We start from the raw sequence: 16,814 nt of genomic DNA on the forward strand, positions 1-16,814 counted from the left end.
CAGAGAACATGCAGTTCTGGCACCTCTCCCAGACTCTGCAGCATGTTCACTTTCAGTTTCAACCAGTTTAGTAGTAAAAGATCCTTCCTTGGCAGTGGCTACAAATACCAGAATTCCCACTGTGAGTAAAAGTTTAAATATTCAGAATTCACCTTCAAACCATTGGCTGAAAAGCACTCCAGGAAATTCTGCACATCTTTGTCTTCTGTGAAGAAAAGCAAAGTCATAAAACCTTAAGAAACAAAGCCTGTCTTTGGCCTTGCCCTTGCCTGGATTGGGCATGTATGGAATGTGTATGGAATGAGGACCTTGTTAGTCAGCAACTGAATGTGTTTGCAAGGTTAGTGATACGATGTCCAGCCTATCCAATTACTATACTAGAGCTTATCACACTAATAACAAGCTCTTAGAGGTCTGGAAGCCATGTTCTGCTCCTGCTTCTTTTCTTTCTATCTGTTACAGTGCACCTGGGCATCTGCTAGTTTTGGTAAATTCAAGATGACATTGTCTTAGAGAGGCAAGGGAAGACCACAGCTGCATGCCCTAATGGTAATTCCCTGAGAACCTGAACTGGGCCAGCTACGGAAATTGAAGTAATTCTCCTGGTCCAGCATAAAAAGAATCTGAAAAGTGCTGTTCTAGTTGACTGTTTTTATGAGGAGAGGCCTTTAGGGGAAAGCCTTTAGGCAAAAACACCATTAGTAAAAGTTTTTCAGATAATTTCAAGCTATATGTTGTGATTCTCAATTACATTTCTTTAGTGTCCCTTTGTTCTTAACTCTGACTTTAGAATATAGGAAATATTCTCGTCTTTCCACCAGGCTGTAACTGTAGGCTTGGAAACTGTAGTTGACTTGATATGTTCTTGGCTTGCTGACTTTGCCTTATCCTCTTAACAGAATAAGTGTTCTCATGTAATAACAAACCTGACAGGTCTTCATAATTGATTCCTGACATATGAAGGGCACAGGATGCAGAATAAAGCACTCTAAGTGTCCTGCAATGGAAGTATTGATTCTTTCAACAGCAGTACTGCCTTTCTCTGTAAGTGCCCATCTCAGCAAGAAGAAATTATGGGGGGGAAATGGACATGGGAAGTAAAATTAGACTTAATTGAAAAAAATGTGCAACTGATAACTCAGTGAGAGCTTGCCTAAGGATTCAGTTTTACATAGAGCCCTTAACTGTATCAACAAATTCCTTTTGGACCACTGAAGGTTAAAACAAGTATAAGTTGGGGAAGACCAATAAATCAACCCTGCTTTTACTAGACACAATCAGTAGTGTTCAAAACCCCTCTATACAATTAGAATGATTTACTGATTGGCATAGGCTGAGAGGTGCTGTGGGTAATGGGTGATGTGAGGAGCACCGCTCACACCTCTTACAGCAAAATTATAATCAAGTAAGTTGTTCTTTCAAAGCCTTATGTCCTTGATAAACAAGGAATGGCAAGACTTATTAAAGTGCAGTGAAATCATTGTTATGCCCTGATACTGGAACAGATAGGTGTCAGGTTCTGTTATTGCTGAAGTTTTCACAGCATCCAAATGATCCCTTTGGAGGTGTTTGAGGAGGCACTTTGGCACATAATATGTGCACACCTATTCCCAAACCTGCAAAACCACTGCAGGAACCCTTTAACCTGTTCTTTCATCTTCTTTTATACATCACTGTTGTCTCACAATCTGCTCCCACTGAGCATGCTGCAGTTGTCTAACGAATTTCACATTCAGATGGTTGAGTCACATTACACTCCACAGGGTCATATAAATGTTCTGAAGCTGACAGTTGTGATTACAAGTTAGTTGGGTAAGAAGAAGACCCCTGGGCACAAATCTCTGATGTACCTGAAAATTTTTTTGGCAGGAGTGACTAAATCTATCCCAAGCCTACAAGGTCAATTTGCAGCTCAGTTGCCATCCATATTTATCTGCCTCACACATTGAAATTTTACTATGACAGTGATAGGATCTCTAGGAAATACCTCAAGGAGATTGTTTCTGTGGATAGCCTGTAATTCTCATTCTTTTGAAACAATCTTCCAGGATATGTTATTCTCCTGGTGATGCAATTTTATGCTAAGTTTAAAAAAAAACAAAACAAAACCAAAATAAAAATAAAACCCCCCACAAAACAAACAAACAAAAAACCAAACCAAAACAAAACTAAAGCCCAAACGAAAATATGTTGTTAAAGCACTAGAACTCCCCTTAATTTCAAATCTCAATGGCTCATAACATGGTAAGCCTTGTTTGCAGCACTGTCACCAAAGGTAGGCATTGTTCTGCTAAACAGTAAAGGGAAAGTGTTGGCTGCTAGAAGGGACAAATACAGTGTAAGATCACTAAGTAACTTAAATTTCACACGTTATCTCATACTGTGGAAGGACTCAAGAAAAGAAAAAATACCAAAGACGTGGAAAATCCTGTTACACACACAGCCTCTTTGCTCCTAAGCACTTTCAGTTCCTGATGATCTCCCAGTAGGAGTTCCTGCTCAGAACCAATATGTTTAATCACAGAACTAGTATGATCAGATCAGATAACTGCAGTTACAAAAGAAATTCAGTCCTACATGTATCATGTGGATTTTAGAAGCAACAGCAATTTTGGGCACACATCTTGGTGGTGGGAAATCGGATTGTTGAAGCTGGTTTTAAAGAATTCAGCATTTAGCAAGTTTAAAGGTATTTAAGCTGAGGTGATATTTGGGAAGTTTTCAGCTGAGTCTCTGGAGAGAACTGCTTCCCTGGGTCCATGATCAAGGCAGTGCATGCCTTATGTGATACAGGGACATGCCTGAGATAGAAGAAAGTTTTAACTAGGATTTTGGAATTTACTAAATGAAATGGCTGATTTGTTTCGTCTCTCAACACAATCCACTTCTGAAGTGCTAAATATTGGAAAAAAAGTAAGACAGCCCTTGCTCTGAAGTAGCTGTTTAATATTGAGACAATGCAGCTGATAATTTTGTCTGACTTTTTTCCAAGAACAAAGGAATGTAAAAGCAAGGACAGTTGCTCCGTGGCTTGGAGAAGCTGGGGTTTTTTTCTGATAGACTGTAAAATGAGCACTGAAAGGGAGGGAAAACAGCTTTCTCTAGCTCTGTTTTTCTGTTCCCTACATTGTGAAGTATCCACATAGCAAAAGTGTTCAAGAACTTCAGCGTTCAAACTCTGTCACTGCAGCTAACTGCACTGAGGGCCCAATATAATGCATGCTGAAGTCACCAGGAGTCTTTCCACCAGCTGGAATGGATGTTGGATCAGGTTCAACACAACACAGAAATGCAAACTCTGCAGCCCTGGCTCTCAGAGGAGCTCTTTAGGATGTCAGCTGAAGTAAAGTGCACCAGCTGAGCTGGTATTGTCACCAGAGATACTGAACACAGAAGAGATTCTGCAAAATTAACCATGTGCTAAAGGGTGGCCATGGGCAGTAGATGCAGGTCAGTACATCTCTTCAGAAGCACAAAATCTGTGCATTAGAGGTGCCATGGTATGCATTGTGCAAAGTGTCTGCTCAGCAGAAATTAGTCTTTTCTGTATTTAATTTTGATGTTTAATCAAAAGACTGTATTTCCTAGTTACTCCACAGGGTGTTCCCTAAAATAGGTAACTAATATACAGGGAGATGGAGATGCAGAGATTTTTTCTCAGCCTATACACTGATCTCCCTTGGGACTCAAGGCAAAGTTGCTGTAGCTCCCTCCATCATTATTCAATTGCTAAAACAACCAGAAAGTTATATCGGTGTTCTATTGTAAATGTGTCCTCTTGCCATTCACAACCTGAATACTAGTTCTGCAAAGTTTTACTTTTTATTTACAGCCCTCTAAGTACATTTCCAGAGCTGGATAATACAGTCTTTGTCAGCAATACAAGCAATAAAATATTACTGTATAGCTGGCATCTCTGGAGCTAGAATACAACCCAATCAAACTGACACAACTGATAAAATTCAGTGCTGCAATTCTTGCAAAGTCTTTGCAGCACTCTGAAATGCTTGAGTACAGAATAGTCTGGAAATCAGTATGGGTTTGCCATAAAAACCCACTACTCAGTGCCAGGGAATAGTGTCCTTTGTTGCACTGATTTAGTGCTCCATGCCAGCCCCATTCTCATTAGGAATTGGTCACCAGGGACAACTCAGAAGTGTTTTGCTGCTTTTAAGTAAGAAATCGAAATTAGTGAGAGCTTCAAGTGGAGGTGTATGTTTTCTTTTGCTGCCAGAAATCCTTCTTGTCCTTTGCATCAATAAAACCTATTGATTCTAAATTTGCTAATCCTGTTGAAAATGGTTTTCTTGTACTCTCTCTGAGTCCAACAGATGGGGATGGAAAGTGATAGTTACAGTAGATGCAGGGTCATGTAGACGGTGAGTCAGAACTCCTGAATGTTGGGGTTGTTTGGTTTTGCTTGAAGAAGTAATCCAGGGCTGCATTACAAATAGATAGATAGACAGATAGATAGATAGATAGATAGATAGATAGATAGATAGATAAAATATAAAGATGCTTTGTCTGTTACTTATTTCTTGAAGAACTGACTTTATATTAGGTACCAAAGTACCCCTTCCTGTGCAAAGGAAGAAAAGGTTTTGGTCTCATGCTAACCCTGCACATTTGATAACAGAAGGAAAAATTAACCATCTGTATCCTGCACTGTCTGGTGACATGGTACATGGCATCACAGGCACCAATCCTCCTACAGAAAACCTGGTACAGAATTAGACTGACTCTATTGAGCCTGGAAACTCATTCAGAAACTACCAAGCTTTTAATCACTCAGGGTTTTTTGTCTTCCCTTCTCAACACAGGAGCAACATAAATTGAAATGGAAAATGATTTACAAGGTTTTGAAATAACATGGTATATGTTAACTTGTAAGTGTCAAATATCATTAGACCTGATGGGAAGGATGAAAAACCCTGTATCCTGTACCATGCAAAAATGTATTGTTTGGAACACAAGCTTGCAGCCAAAATCCCATCCCAGCAGTTCCCTCCTGCTTCCCTACATTGCTGCAGGGGATACTTGAGAGAAGGACAAAAAGAAACAGATATTATTGTTTCAAAGCTACATCTTTCCTTTATTCACCTCCTCTCTGCTTATCTCTCGCTGATCTTCAGACCCCCCTTTAGGAAGGAGATTAAACAACAATATGGGAAAACAAAGGAAGCACAAGATTGTTTTATTTTAAAGAAATCTTTCTCAGAAGTGTCTGCTCTCAAATGCTTTCCTTCAGGTTTTAATTTTGTTGTTTCGTTTTTTTGTGCATTTAAACACATTCCACCCTGTCATAAACACTCCTTGTGCCGTTTCCAGTGTCAGGAAGGGAGATCTGGGTCTTGAGTTGATGTTGTGAAGGTACAGTTCTAAAGAGAAGCAGATGGAAGATAAAATGTTGGGTGAGATTTTCTGTCTGTCTCGCCACCCGCTCATTTATTGTCTCTTTCCATCTGTCTTTGCCTGCTTTCCAAGATTTCATTGTGTACTTCTCTCACTGCTCCTAAGTGCCAGAGATTTAACCGAGAACCACTCAGCTACAGAGCTGATGTCAACAAGAAATAGTATTTAGTTATGCTGGATTGGGTTAGTATTCAGCGTTTCTTATCAGATTTTTTAAAATATAGTTGTTCATGGGTCTGCAGGAGGCTTTTATGACAGATGTGTAGCTCATTTTAACCAAAGATACATTACCTACCACCTGCTTCGGAGGGGTTTTTTTCTTCTTTTTTTCTTTTCATCTTTATGTTTTGCAAGTTTTTAGTCCTTATTCTCACTTTTCAACTGGTTGCCTCTTGCTACTTTTTAATCCCTTTCTTTAATATTCATTCAGCAAAATGCTTTAAGGTTTTGTTAATAGGGAAAGGATTCAGGAAGGTAGGTGGGACTGAATACAGTACAAGGTTTTAAGGTGACTTTCCTGAGCTCTAAGCAGAGCTGGTCCTAATGGTAGATATTACTTTAGGAGGGACATAAACTCCTTGCCTGTCTCCCCAGCTTGAGCACAGAGATGCCAACGCTGCCCTCTCAGCTGCAAGTGGCTGGGAGAAAAGGACAATTAAACAGTAATAGCTGCTGACTGGTTTATACACCATGCTGATAGTTTCAAAGTGCTGCAGCCTCAGAAAGACATATAAAACTGATGGTTTTAAGCTCACTTGACATTTTGTTCAGATGAGCACCAGTATTTTCCATGTCAGGGGAAAATCTGTGTATGTGTGTCTATAAATCAGAAAGCAAAGTCTGTTGTTCCATTTACTGGCAGCCTCAGGTTAGAGGACTGAAATGGCCCAAAGCAAAACCACTAAGATGTCGTAGAATCCTGCTTAGAATAATGATGGAAATGCCCAGTGAACTGCATGATGTGATGCTGACAATTCCTGGATATGGACAACGAGCTGTAACTACTGTAAAGGCAAGACAGCCTGAGGTAAGGACCGGGTGCTGGCTACAGGAGCTTTCAGAGAGGGTATGGAAAATGACCCAGGTCAGCTCTGCAGCTGAGAGAGGATGTAGGTATGTTTTGAAGAAAAGATTGGGAGATGGAGGTGAGGGTACTTATCTTTGGGTCATCAGAACAAGATGGTCATTTTAAGACTTAAAATACATCTTGACACCTTTCAACACCTAGATGTGGTTACTGGTTTGTTCTCAGTGTGGTTCTTTTTTCACTGTTCATCCATTCATTCAGCCTTTCTCTGATTTATTGTCCTGAAACCACAATTGTGTGAATTGGCTCCATGAAGTTATATAAGGTTTTAACAGATTCTCAGCCCCAGGGGGTGGAATCCTTCTTCCTCTCTATTTCCATCATCCCTGTCCTCTCCCCTTAAGGATAGGTGCATTCATTTCCTCTGTTAGCTATTTTTGTGAAATAGTTAAATGCTGCCAGGCATTGAATCAGTTCACAAAACCCTGGCAGCAAATGCTATACTCTTGTGAAAAATAAAAATCATATGCAAGTTATTTCTCACGTTCCTCTCAAGATAAACCTCTCATTTACTGTCTCAAGACAAACATCTATTTCTTTGTGAAGCTTAAATTATATTACTAGTGTGTTCATTATTATTTTTATTATTTTTCATTCACTTAAGAATACTTCTTTATGCAGTGGACTTCAATGAAAGCCATTTTGGTAAGAATTATGGGATGAACAAAGGTAGGATTAGAAATTTTCTTAATAGAAAAAACAAAGGTCTTGGGTGTTTTGTTTTTTTTTTTCTTTCCAAGCAATTATTTTATGGGAGTACAACTGGAAGTTCCTCAAAACTTCGTGCCTGAATTTCTGAAAAAAATAATTCCATTATGATCATTCCCATATGTTTTGTAAAAATAAATAGTTGTCTGTACTCAATTTGCTTCAACAATAGGCATTAAAATCTTTGTTATATATTTATAGTGGACGCAGCTACAACATGTGTCTTCATGTCTTGTAAATAAATGCTTTTTGTCTTTGTTGGCCAATTCCACACTAGAAGTCTTTCTGAGATACCATCCTGTTGAAATCTTAGCTGACATGTTTTCTTTCCTGCCTTTTTGTAACATTTCAGTGGTCTGGGACCTGAATTCAAATACATTCCTCAGTCTGATTTATTGTGTTATTTCATTTTTAAAGTTGCATGGTCACTGCAGTGCTACTAATACGCACAGAGTGAAAAGGAAAAGAAACTAAAGCTTTTCTTCAACCTGTTTTGCAGACTTAGGAACACCAAGCTGCACATTGGCATCAACATGTGCTGTTCTCAGGGGTATTTATTGGTGTAAGGAGTCACCAGTCTGTGTAAAAATACCACAACCAGCTCCTTTGCCATATTCCCTTAGGGAATCAGAGGACATAGGAAAATTGTGTCTGATGTCTGCTGAGCTCTGACCATCTGGCTATGGGAGATGTCACGTTGGAAGACATTGTAGATTAGACCAGTTGCTTTGGCTCCCTGACTGTTAAGACACAGGAACTGGGTTGCTGGTTTCTCTAACACAGTCAATCCCATCTGCAGCAAATGGTTCCATGTAATGCTCCCATCAAGCTGTGCAACAGCCAAATCCATCACCATTTTCCTTGGCACCTCTACATGCAGATGCAGAGATAACTGTGCTATCTAGGATGTTCCTATGAGATCCCTTAGGGTAGCACTAATTCCTTAATGACTACCACAAGTGATTCCAATAGCTCATTGCCACGTAGTGAGACACAGCTCACATTCCCTGTTTCCTTTTTCAGAGAAGGGAATGTTTCTGTTCTGAGAAATGCACTGGATTTTCCTTCGAGTGTTTCTGAAAGAGCAGGACAAAGCCATTACACTGTCATGTAGGCTGCTTTTCCAAGCCCACACTTATCTGGCAATAAATACTTGGATAGGAGTAAGATGAAGTTGTGAAATCGAATCATGATATCTCAGCAGATGGTAACAAGCAGCCTAAATAAGAGGTGAGTGCCTCAGATGTTTGACTTGACTCTGAGAAGAAGATTTATACAGTTATGTTCTACCTTTAAAGGAAATACCTAAATACCTTTGTTAATCTAGATCTGTGCTACGTTAACTTTCACAGGCAGACAAGATCTCTGTTGCACTCTGAGGTAGATTATTGGTCCTTCTGAGCCAGGAGGCACGTAAAAGATGACAAGAGGGAATAGGCTTCTCTTGAATTTACCAGACAAGTTGATAAATTGTATGTGAAAAGGGAGGTTGGAAGTATAAATATGTTCTACATCCTTTCCATGACAGGCTATGGAATATTTATTATAAATGGAGACATAAAGCAGGAATAATCTTCCCCATGACCTCACTGTGACAAACTGGCTTTCTAATTCTTGCTGAGTGCTGATTATTACTTGGCTAACACTCTGAACTGAAGATGAAGCATGTGCTAAGTTGCAAGAATTCTTACAAATAGGCTGAGCTATTTCCAGAAGGGCAATTTTAAGGACACATTCATGTTTTTACTTGCTGGAGTATTTTTTCGTAAGGCATAAGAGGAGATCCACATATGCTGAAAACCTTCAGGCAAAACCAATCTGAATGCAATTGCTCATTTATGCATTGTGTAGTGCCTGGTCCAAGGAAGCAGTGGGATTGGTAGGATTGGTTACATGCTAGGAAAGGCACTCTCATTAAACACCTTTTGGAGGTGTATATTAAGGGAACAGGTATAACACTAATAAACTTGCTTCAGGTTTAATCAACTCGTGGCAAAGGTAGCTCAGAAATACATAGGTATAATATATAAGAGTAGAGGTAAGGGGTTCCTTGTTGAGTTTTATCACTTGCTGGGAAAATTCAGGCTGTGTTTATGTATAGACTTTTCTCATGCTTTGCAAACAGCTCGAGCCAGTCTGATCTACCTGAACAGTTGTCTTGTTGTTCCACACTTCTCTTATGTTGCATGATGTGCTTTTCCAAACCTCACCCCAGCCCTTGATCCGTTCCTCTTACACTTACACAGCAACAAGCTCCAGCCACGGGACCTCAACAACATCTTTGTTCCTCTGTTTTCAGGACCTGCTAGTGGGAGCCTTTTGCAGTTTTGTTTCACAGCCACCTTAAAGTCTAGTTATAGGAACAAGGGGGAAAAAAATAAAAACTTTTCAGGTATTACTCCTGCTAAACAGCAAGGATAGTACGCTTCTGAGGGTGGTTGTTTATAGCGTTTCTTCTAATAATGTAAAAAAAATGTATAAATGAAGGATTTATCATTCATTTTCTAATAATCTAAATGCCTGTAGCTTGCTTTCAAAGATTTTCCATATGACATAGGACTTTTTCTACAACTAATTCTACCATCTCACCACACAGTCTGCTTCTGTGGTACAGTAATTTGGGGCTGAAATTAGGACCACTTGGGGAGATCAGTGGAGGGGATTGTCTCACATGAAGAGTGTAAAACACAATAGAATGAGCAAATACCTCTTTTAAGTTCTAGATGAGCTGTGGGAAGTTTTTGCTTCTATGAAGTTTCATAGACTACCTGAATTTAAATCTCCTAAATCTGTGAAAACAGAGTAGGTTTTTTTACTTCTTTCAGATCAAAAATGCGAGGCTTTCTCCAAAACTAGATAGGCTTAACCCTGAGCAGCACTGACAAGAGAGAAACACTGTCTGCAGGCTCAGTGTTCCATTGGCTCTGTCATCTGAGCCCTGAGGTTTTATCAGTGCAAGAACAGGGCTCATCCAGGCTGTGGGATGAACCAGCAGGTGTATCTCACTTTCTCAGGTGGGTCAGCCTTTCTCCTGTTTTACAAAAACTGTGATAACTTTGTGTCTCTGAGGTTGTTTTCAAGAAAAAATGGAAAAAATCGTTTTTTTCAAGCAAGTCATCCAGCAAATGTAAGGGTTTGTTTCTTGTATTCTTGAAATGACTTTGAAACTTTGCTTCCTTGGGCAAGTCATGCCTGCAGAGCACCTTTTGCCTGCACATGCTGCATTAGTGGGGTTGATTGCAGCTGACTTCGTCAAAAAACTCAAGCAAATTTTAATTGTTAAATTTGTGCTCTCATGTACCTCATGTTCAATATCATGTATTGACAATAACAGAAATTTTTACAGGACATGCAGTGAGGATATAACCATATGCTCTCCTACTACCATTGGTTACTCTGCCACATTCTGTGCCAGCATGTCAGATTTGAAAAATTAAAAGCATAGTAAAAGAATTTCCAGTACATGTTTAATTTCACAGGCCTGTGGGTGTTCAGTTGATGTACAATGTGACTCCTGTAAAATGGCTTTACTCTGACACCAGAGGTGAATTTCTAGCAGGTTCCATACTTCAAGTTTTCAACAGCTTCAGCTGTAATTTTATGTTCTTGCCTGCCTTCAAAATTAAAAGTTAGTTAATCAGGAATAGAAACAATAAAATAATCCAAACTCAGTTTTATGAAAGGTCTATGAAGATTTAAAAGGAATGTTTCTGTAGTTAAATATCTGGGAAGCAATAAAAACCCACCAAAATGTCCTCTGCAAGAGAATTCATGGCTCCAGTTTTGCCAGTCTACTTAGAGTATTTTCCAGAGGCTTTGGGGGATACTAATTTTCAACTTCCAGAGGTGGTAGCATTTCTTCCTAAATCAGAAGTCCCTGGAGAGATATTTTTGCCCTGAATCACTAAAGGTTAAACCCCTAATCACAAAGATATTCAATCAAGTTCTGTCCTTATTTTCAAACAGACAGATGGATGCAGCTTAATGGTCATTCATATGAGAAGTCAGTTATTTTTCCAGGGATATAGAAAGTTGGCTTGCTTTTGGTCCCTTGGATGCTTTCCCTTCCTGCCAAGACTTTTCACTTCATGCAGCAGAGCAATGGTATTGAACAAATTGTCAAATGCATGAACAGAACTCTCAGAACAGAATTACAGCTGTGCCCAAACCTATCTAGGTTCAGAGGTTGTTCATGACATTGTTTCTACAACCTTAAATTTTGCAATGCCTTGCAAATTGTCTTAAAATTCAAAAATGTCTTATGGTTACTAATGGGCACCTCATGAGGTGATTCTGGTGACAAGGTTGTGCCAGAACAAAAGGGAATACACAGATTAACTGCTCCAGGGAGTTCAGGTTCTCAGAAGGATGTTTTTAGGGACCATCACTGAAAAGATTTTAACCAACGTAGAAATTAGTGTCATGCAGGTATTACCTGAGAGAAAAAGCACATTTGCATGTCTAACATAAAGAAAATATACTTTCTAGATCCCCAGGTGTTAAGAAGCAATACCTTCTGCATGGTCTGATAGGGATGAATTTTGCTAACAAGTTCTGTGTGGATTTCTGTACTAAACTGGAGAAGTACCCTGAGAAATCATGGAGGCTGTGGAGACTGTCCCCTGAAAGAACCTTTGTAACTAAACTACAGCTGGATGCAGATTTCTGGATAAAATTCCCTGCGGTACTAGAATTACAATAAAAAACAAGCAAAAAAATCCCCTCAGCACAGAGGAAGTGAACTCCCAGCACAAATCTGGAAACCTCAGAGGCTGCAGAAGTGGCTGGCAGAAGTTCAGACCCAAATGTCACAGGCAGCACCTGCAAATGTTGAATTCCAGCAGCAGGGCAGTGCTGGGAACCAGTGGCCATTCAGGGGACACTGGTAGGTGACCTCAGGTGGAGGAGAATTATGACACTGCAGTGGAGATGTTCCAGAAGGTCTATGTTCCATGCTGTCTTTCCAACAGCTGGAACTTAATATTGTAAACTATAATTTGCCAAACTCCCTGATTCGACATTTAAAAACCAACCAACCAACAGAAAACATTCAAGAGCTAGAATGAACCCTTGAGATGTCAGATAAAACACTGCAGTGAACACAAGCCATTCAGGGCAGGTTGAGGCTTGTGACACTTGTGACACTTAATACTATTTAAATCAATGGCACACACACAAAAAATATCAAGCCAAAAGCCTATACTTAAAAATACTCAGGGCCAAGAAAGGAGAAATCGCCCAAGAAAGAATTGCAGGACTCTGCTAACCATGACAACCAATAACTGTTATACTGAAGTGGCTGAAACAATTCTAGTATTTGTAAATATCTCCTCAGAGAAAACTGGATATCCATATCATCCCAATTCTCATGGAGCATAAATTTTGCTAACTATTAATTACTATGGCTGAGGAATGGGGAGGTTGAAGTCTGTACTTTAGAGATACCCCAATTTTTTAATGCAAAAGCCTTAAGTATCTGAGTGAGGCACTGAAAAGTGCTTATCTCACATGCCTGGGCGCTGTTGCAGGAGAGCATGGCATCAAATTCCTCCTTGGGTACAAAAGAGAGGAAAAAGCAGGTTTGTGGAGGCAGCAGTGTGAATTTGTGAGGATCTCTGCTGTTGGGGTGGTGTCCACCCTCCTTCTGGGGATACACTTCTGGTGCCACCAGGATTGAACCCCTCATGCCCTCTGAGTGAGATCTGAGTTCATACTCCAGTTCTGGTGGCTGTGGGAGGATGAGCTCTGTAAGGCTGTAACTCTGCTCTGGAATAAATGTATACTGTTTCTCCTCCTCCACAGATTTTGTGTGGAACCTTTGTGCATATGTTCAGCTTCTACACAGAAGCAAGCCATATGTGCAGGCGAGTTCTTTGGAGGTGTGGAAAGTAAGAAACTAGTGAATGACCCCAGCCCCACATGTCTGGGGAGTTCAGAACTGGAGCTCTGAAGGCTGGAGGGCAGTGAATTCCTAGGGAACAGGGAGAAACTGGGACAGAAGAGCAGCAACCAGTGTGAAAGGGAAAGGAGGAGAGGCCTGGAGCACAGTGTGCCATCTCAGTGTGACCCAGTGCTTTTTGAGCCATGTGAGGCAAGGAAGATTTTGAGTGAGACCTAATTAAAATCATCTGGCCCTCATGAGAGAGGTTTCATTTCCTTGCAATTATTTTTTTTGTGTCAAGGATATTTAATTAGGCATGTAGAGCTATGTTTCTGAGAGGAATTCAAAGCGCATTCATGGCTATTTTTAGGATGTTATTACATTGTTAGACTTGGGGATTACAAACACTGCAAGTCCATAAGAACAAAGAAACTATATGTCCAAGGCTGCAGTGGTTCAGGATTGACATGATCTGCACCTCGGGCCGTTCTCTGTATCTAAGTTCTGAGAGGCAATAAATATTTAAGTAGAAATCCCACAGCATCCCAAAGGGTGCCATCATCAGGGTTTAATTGTTTCTTCTTTGACCCACTCACTCCCCTGCAGCCAATCTGTGGCATATTGAGAGTAGAAGAAACTTTGGAGAACCACAGTTCTGATAAGGTTTTCCACTAATATCTTAATTTTTTGTTTCAGCTGATCTGTTTTTAAAAATTTTTCTTTCAGTGATCACAGTTATAAAAGGAAGACCATCTGGGAGCTTCACAGCAAAAAGCAATTTACTGAGCAGCAGTTAATAGGTAACTGCTGGACTGATGAGGTGCTGGCTCTGGCTGCTTCATTATAATTCCACACATTTCTGTGTCCTCCTAACACAGGGATAAAGTTGCATGTTGTGGCTCTGTGAGCATCCAGAGCACCAGCAGAGGTGTGGGACAATAAGTGTGTAACTTTGTCAGAGGTCTCCCTGGAATAACTTTGCACAGGCAACCTCAGAAATCACACCTGAATGTTTTTCTGTGGACCCTTGTGGTTGAGGGATTTTTTATTTCCTTTTCTTTCATAGAGGTAGAATTGAACACACACAATAGCAAAGGCAAGTGCTATTCCTGAGGTGAACTGGGCTCACAGGTTCTCTTTTCTTACTCAAAAGACCACGCTATTTTCACAACCACATTCAAATTTGGGTTGACAGAAATGGCAGGATACACCACACCAGTGAAGTAGGCTGTCTGTGCTAATAGTGGAGTCACTGATACCTTAAGCCCCTAATGGTTTTTTTTATTTTTCTAATATTGGTAAGCCTTGTAAGTTTTATAGGTAGACTCTAAAAGCAGCATCCGTTGTCCCTATCCCTTTCTCTAGTACCCTTGTTTATACATTCCTTAACCCTCTTACCCCATTCTATGCTCCCCATATCAATCCTACTTCTGAATACAATAGAAATGTTTAGTCTTTTGTCAAGGCAAGGCCTAGACAGTTGACAGAACAGCATATCTGGGCCTAAACCACAGAATAGGTCAGGAATTAGGTAACTATGTACCCTTTGTGCTCTGATGATGATGAAGATGGGATGAATGGAGGGTCCCGAAATACACCCCAGACCCATTTTAAGGGGGTGGACCCCGGGGCGGTCCAGAGTAAAGGCCACAGGGTGGACACATCTGGGATTGGATGGATGGTATTATAAAATGTAACCTCTCGGGCACAGGGGGCGCGTCTTGTAACATCTTAGCCTTGGCAAATAAACCCTTTCTTATCTCACCCCTAATTAACTGCTCTGGAGATTTTTTTTCAGCACCTAAATCCCACGGCAACATCACCATCCCTGGAAGTGTTCAAAAACTTGTGGATGTGGCACTTGAAGATGTGGTTTAGTGGTGAACATGGTGGCTGATGGTTGGATTTGGTGATCTCAGAGGTCTTTCACAACCTTCATGATTCTCTGATTCTATCTCTCCCTCTGGACTTTGCCCCTTTTATAAGAAAAAGGTAAGGTGTATATATACATATATATATATAAAAACCATATACATATACTTGTTCCTAAACAAAGTTTTGAAATTCACTTAATCCTCAGGCTTCTCTTTTAATACTTGAACTCTCACCCAAACATTCATCTCTAAAATCAAAAAGTGATAAGAAATCTTGTCTCAGAGCTGCTCAGTAATTAAGGAGCCCTTGTGATCTGCTACTGCATTGACCGAGGCAAAGCCCCTCTGAAATCCATGCTAAGTTTAGCACTGTTTTAGCACTGTATTTGTAGTACCTCCAAATTCTCTGAATTTTCTTCAAGCTCTTGATTCCTCCCTAAACTCACTAGGTGGCTGTCTAAGAACACACATAAGTCTCTTCCTTGCTCTGTACTTGTTCTCTTACTCGGCTCTTGTGTCTGTGCCCTTCTCTGCTCTCACACTGGAGAGCACCCTTTCCTCAGCCACGGCAGGCACCAGGTGCCACTGCACAGTCAGGGCTGAGGAAACCCAGTCCCACATGTCCTGGACACCAGATCCCTTCAGTTAAACCAGTTTTGTTCTGCAAGGTAGAATTATGTATTTATATCAACTGAGTCCAAGCCTTGCTTGAATTATTTCCTTGCAACACCAGTATTTCAAATTCTATGTGGTATTCCTAAGAGTCAAGTGAAAATAGGGAATAAGGTGCGTAATGAAGGCTACTTTGTTCTTCCAGTAAGTTAGGGGGGTGAGGCAAAGCAGCTTCCAGAATCTGGTAATTGTGGTTTGCATGTGAGGGGACAGGCTGAGAAAAAAATCTGTGTTCTAACATTCTTCTTGTTCGAGCCCTTGTTACCAGATGTGGCTTGAGTTTGGCTTGTGCACACTGATGTTGTGTGGTTATGAATCTTTTAACTTAAGGGAAATAATTTCTGATCGAGATGAAAATTGGACCCCAAGGCTCAGGCTGAGATGAACTTTGGGCACGTATCTCAGTTTTCCAATGCTTCTCATTGGAAACCCTGACTTAGGAAGGAAAGTATGCACGGATCTATCTCCAGTCCATGTGTCATCCTATTGTCTTCAGTTCTGCAGAATATAGAGCAGGGAATTAGACCACACAGGAATGAATGCATCTCTCCAGAGCACCTCTGGATCTGGCTTCCATGGTTTGTGCTCCTCTGGACTACCCCAGAAAGAGGAGGCAGGGAATTGGCAGTGTCTTGTCTCTTTGCCTTACTGGGACTGCAGCAGAGCTGAATTGGCACATGGCTGGGAATGATTTTAATTGCTCATGCATGGAGGAACAAGGGAAAGGATGGGAGGATAGAAAGAAATATAAATGTTATCTGTACTTAATCAGTTTTTTCCCATCACCACGTTTTCAACAGGATACTTACATTCCACAAAACAATAATTTTTCCTTTAGTTCAACCTTGTTGAAAAACCTAGATTTACCTGACACTTTAACAGTTTTCAGTTGGAAACACTGAAATGAGATACTTAGTCCGAGGGCTGGGTCAACTCCATATCTTCCAGAAAATCTCAGACTGTGAAATAGTTTGTTTCCTGTCATCAGGACACCAAATGCTGATGTACAACTCTCCAGTGCCTTCTGGGAGTTGTAATTCCCTTGTTCTCTGCCCAGCTCTGGTATTTTTTGGCACCTTGCAACTACATGATACCTTTTCCACATGAAGATAAATGCATAGTTTTAAGCCTTCATTTGCCATAAATCTTAATTTGCATATTGCAAGTTTTGCTGGAATAA

General features: G+C 40.4%; 1 long non-coding RNA gene across 3 annotated transcripts in view; it reads left to right on the forward strand.

Annotated features, from left to right (window-relative positions):
• LOC113956815 overlaps positions 1-16,814 on the forward strand; it is a 62,618-nt gene that overhangs the window by 13,643 nt on the left and 32,161 nt on the right. The gene's annotated exons all lie outside the window — the stretch shown is intronic.

Source organism: Corapipo altera, unplaced genomic scaffold (genome assembly GCF_003945725.1).
Source record: "Corapipo altera isolate COAL_440 unplaced genomic scaffold, ASM394572v1 140b, whole genome shotgun sequence".
NCBI lineage: Eukaryota > Metazoa > Chordata > Aves > Passeriformes > Pipridae > Corapipo > Corapipo altera.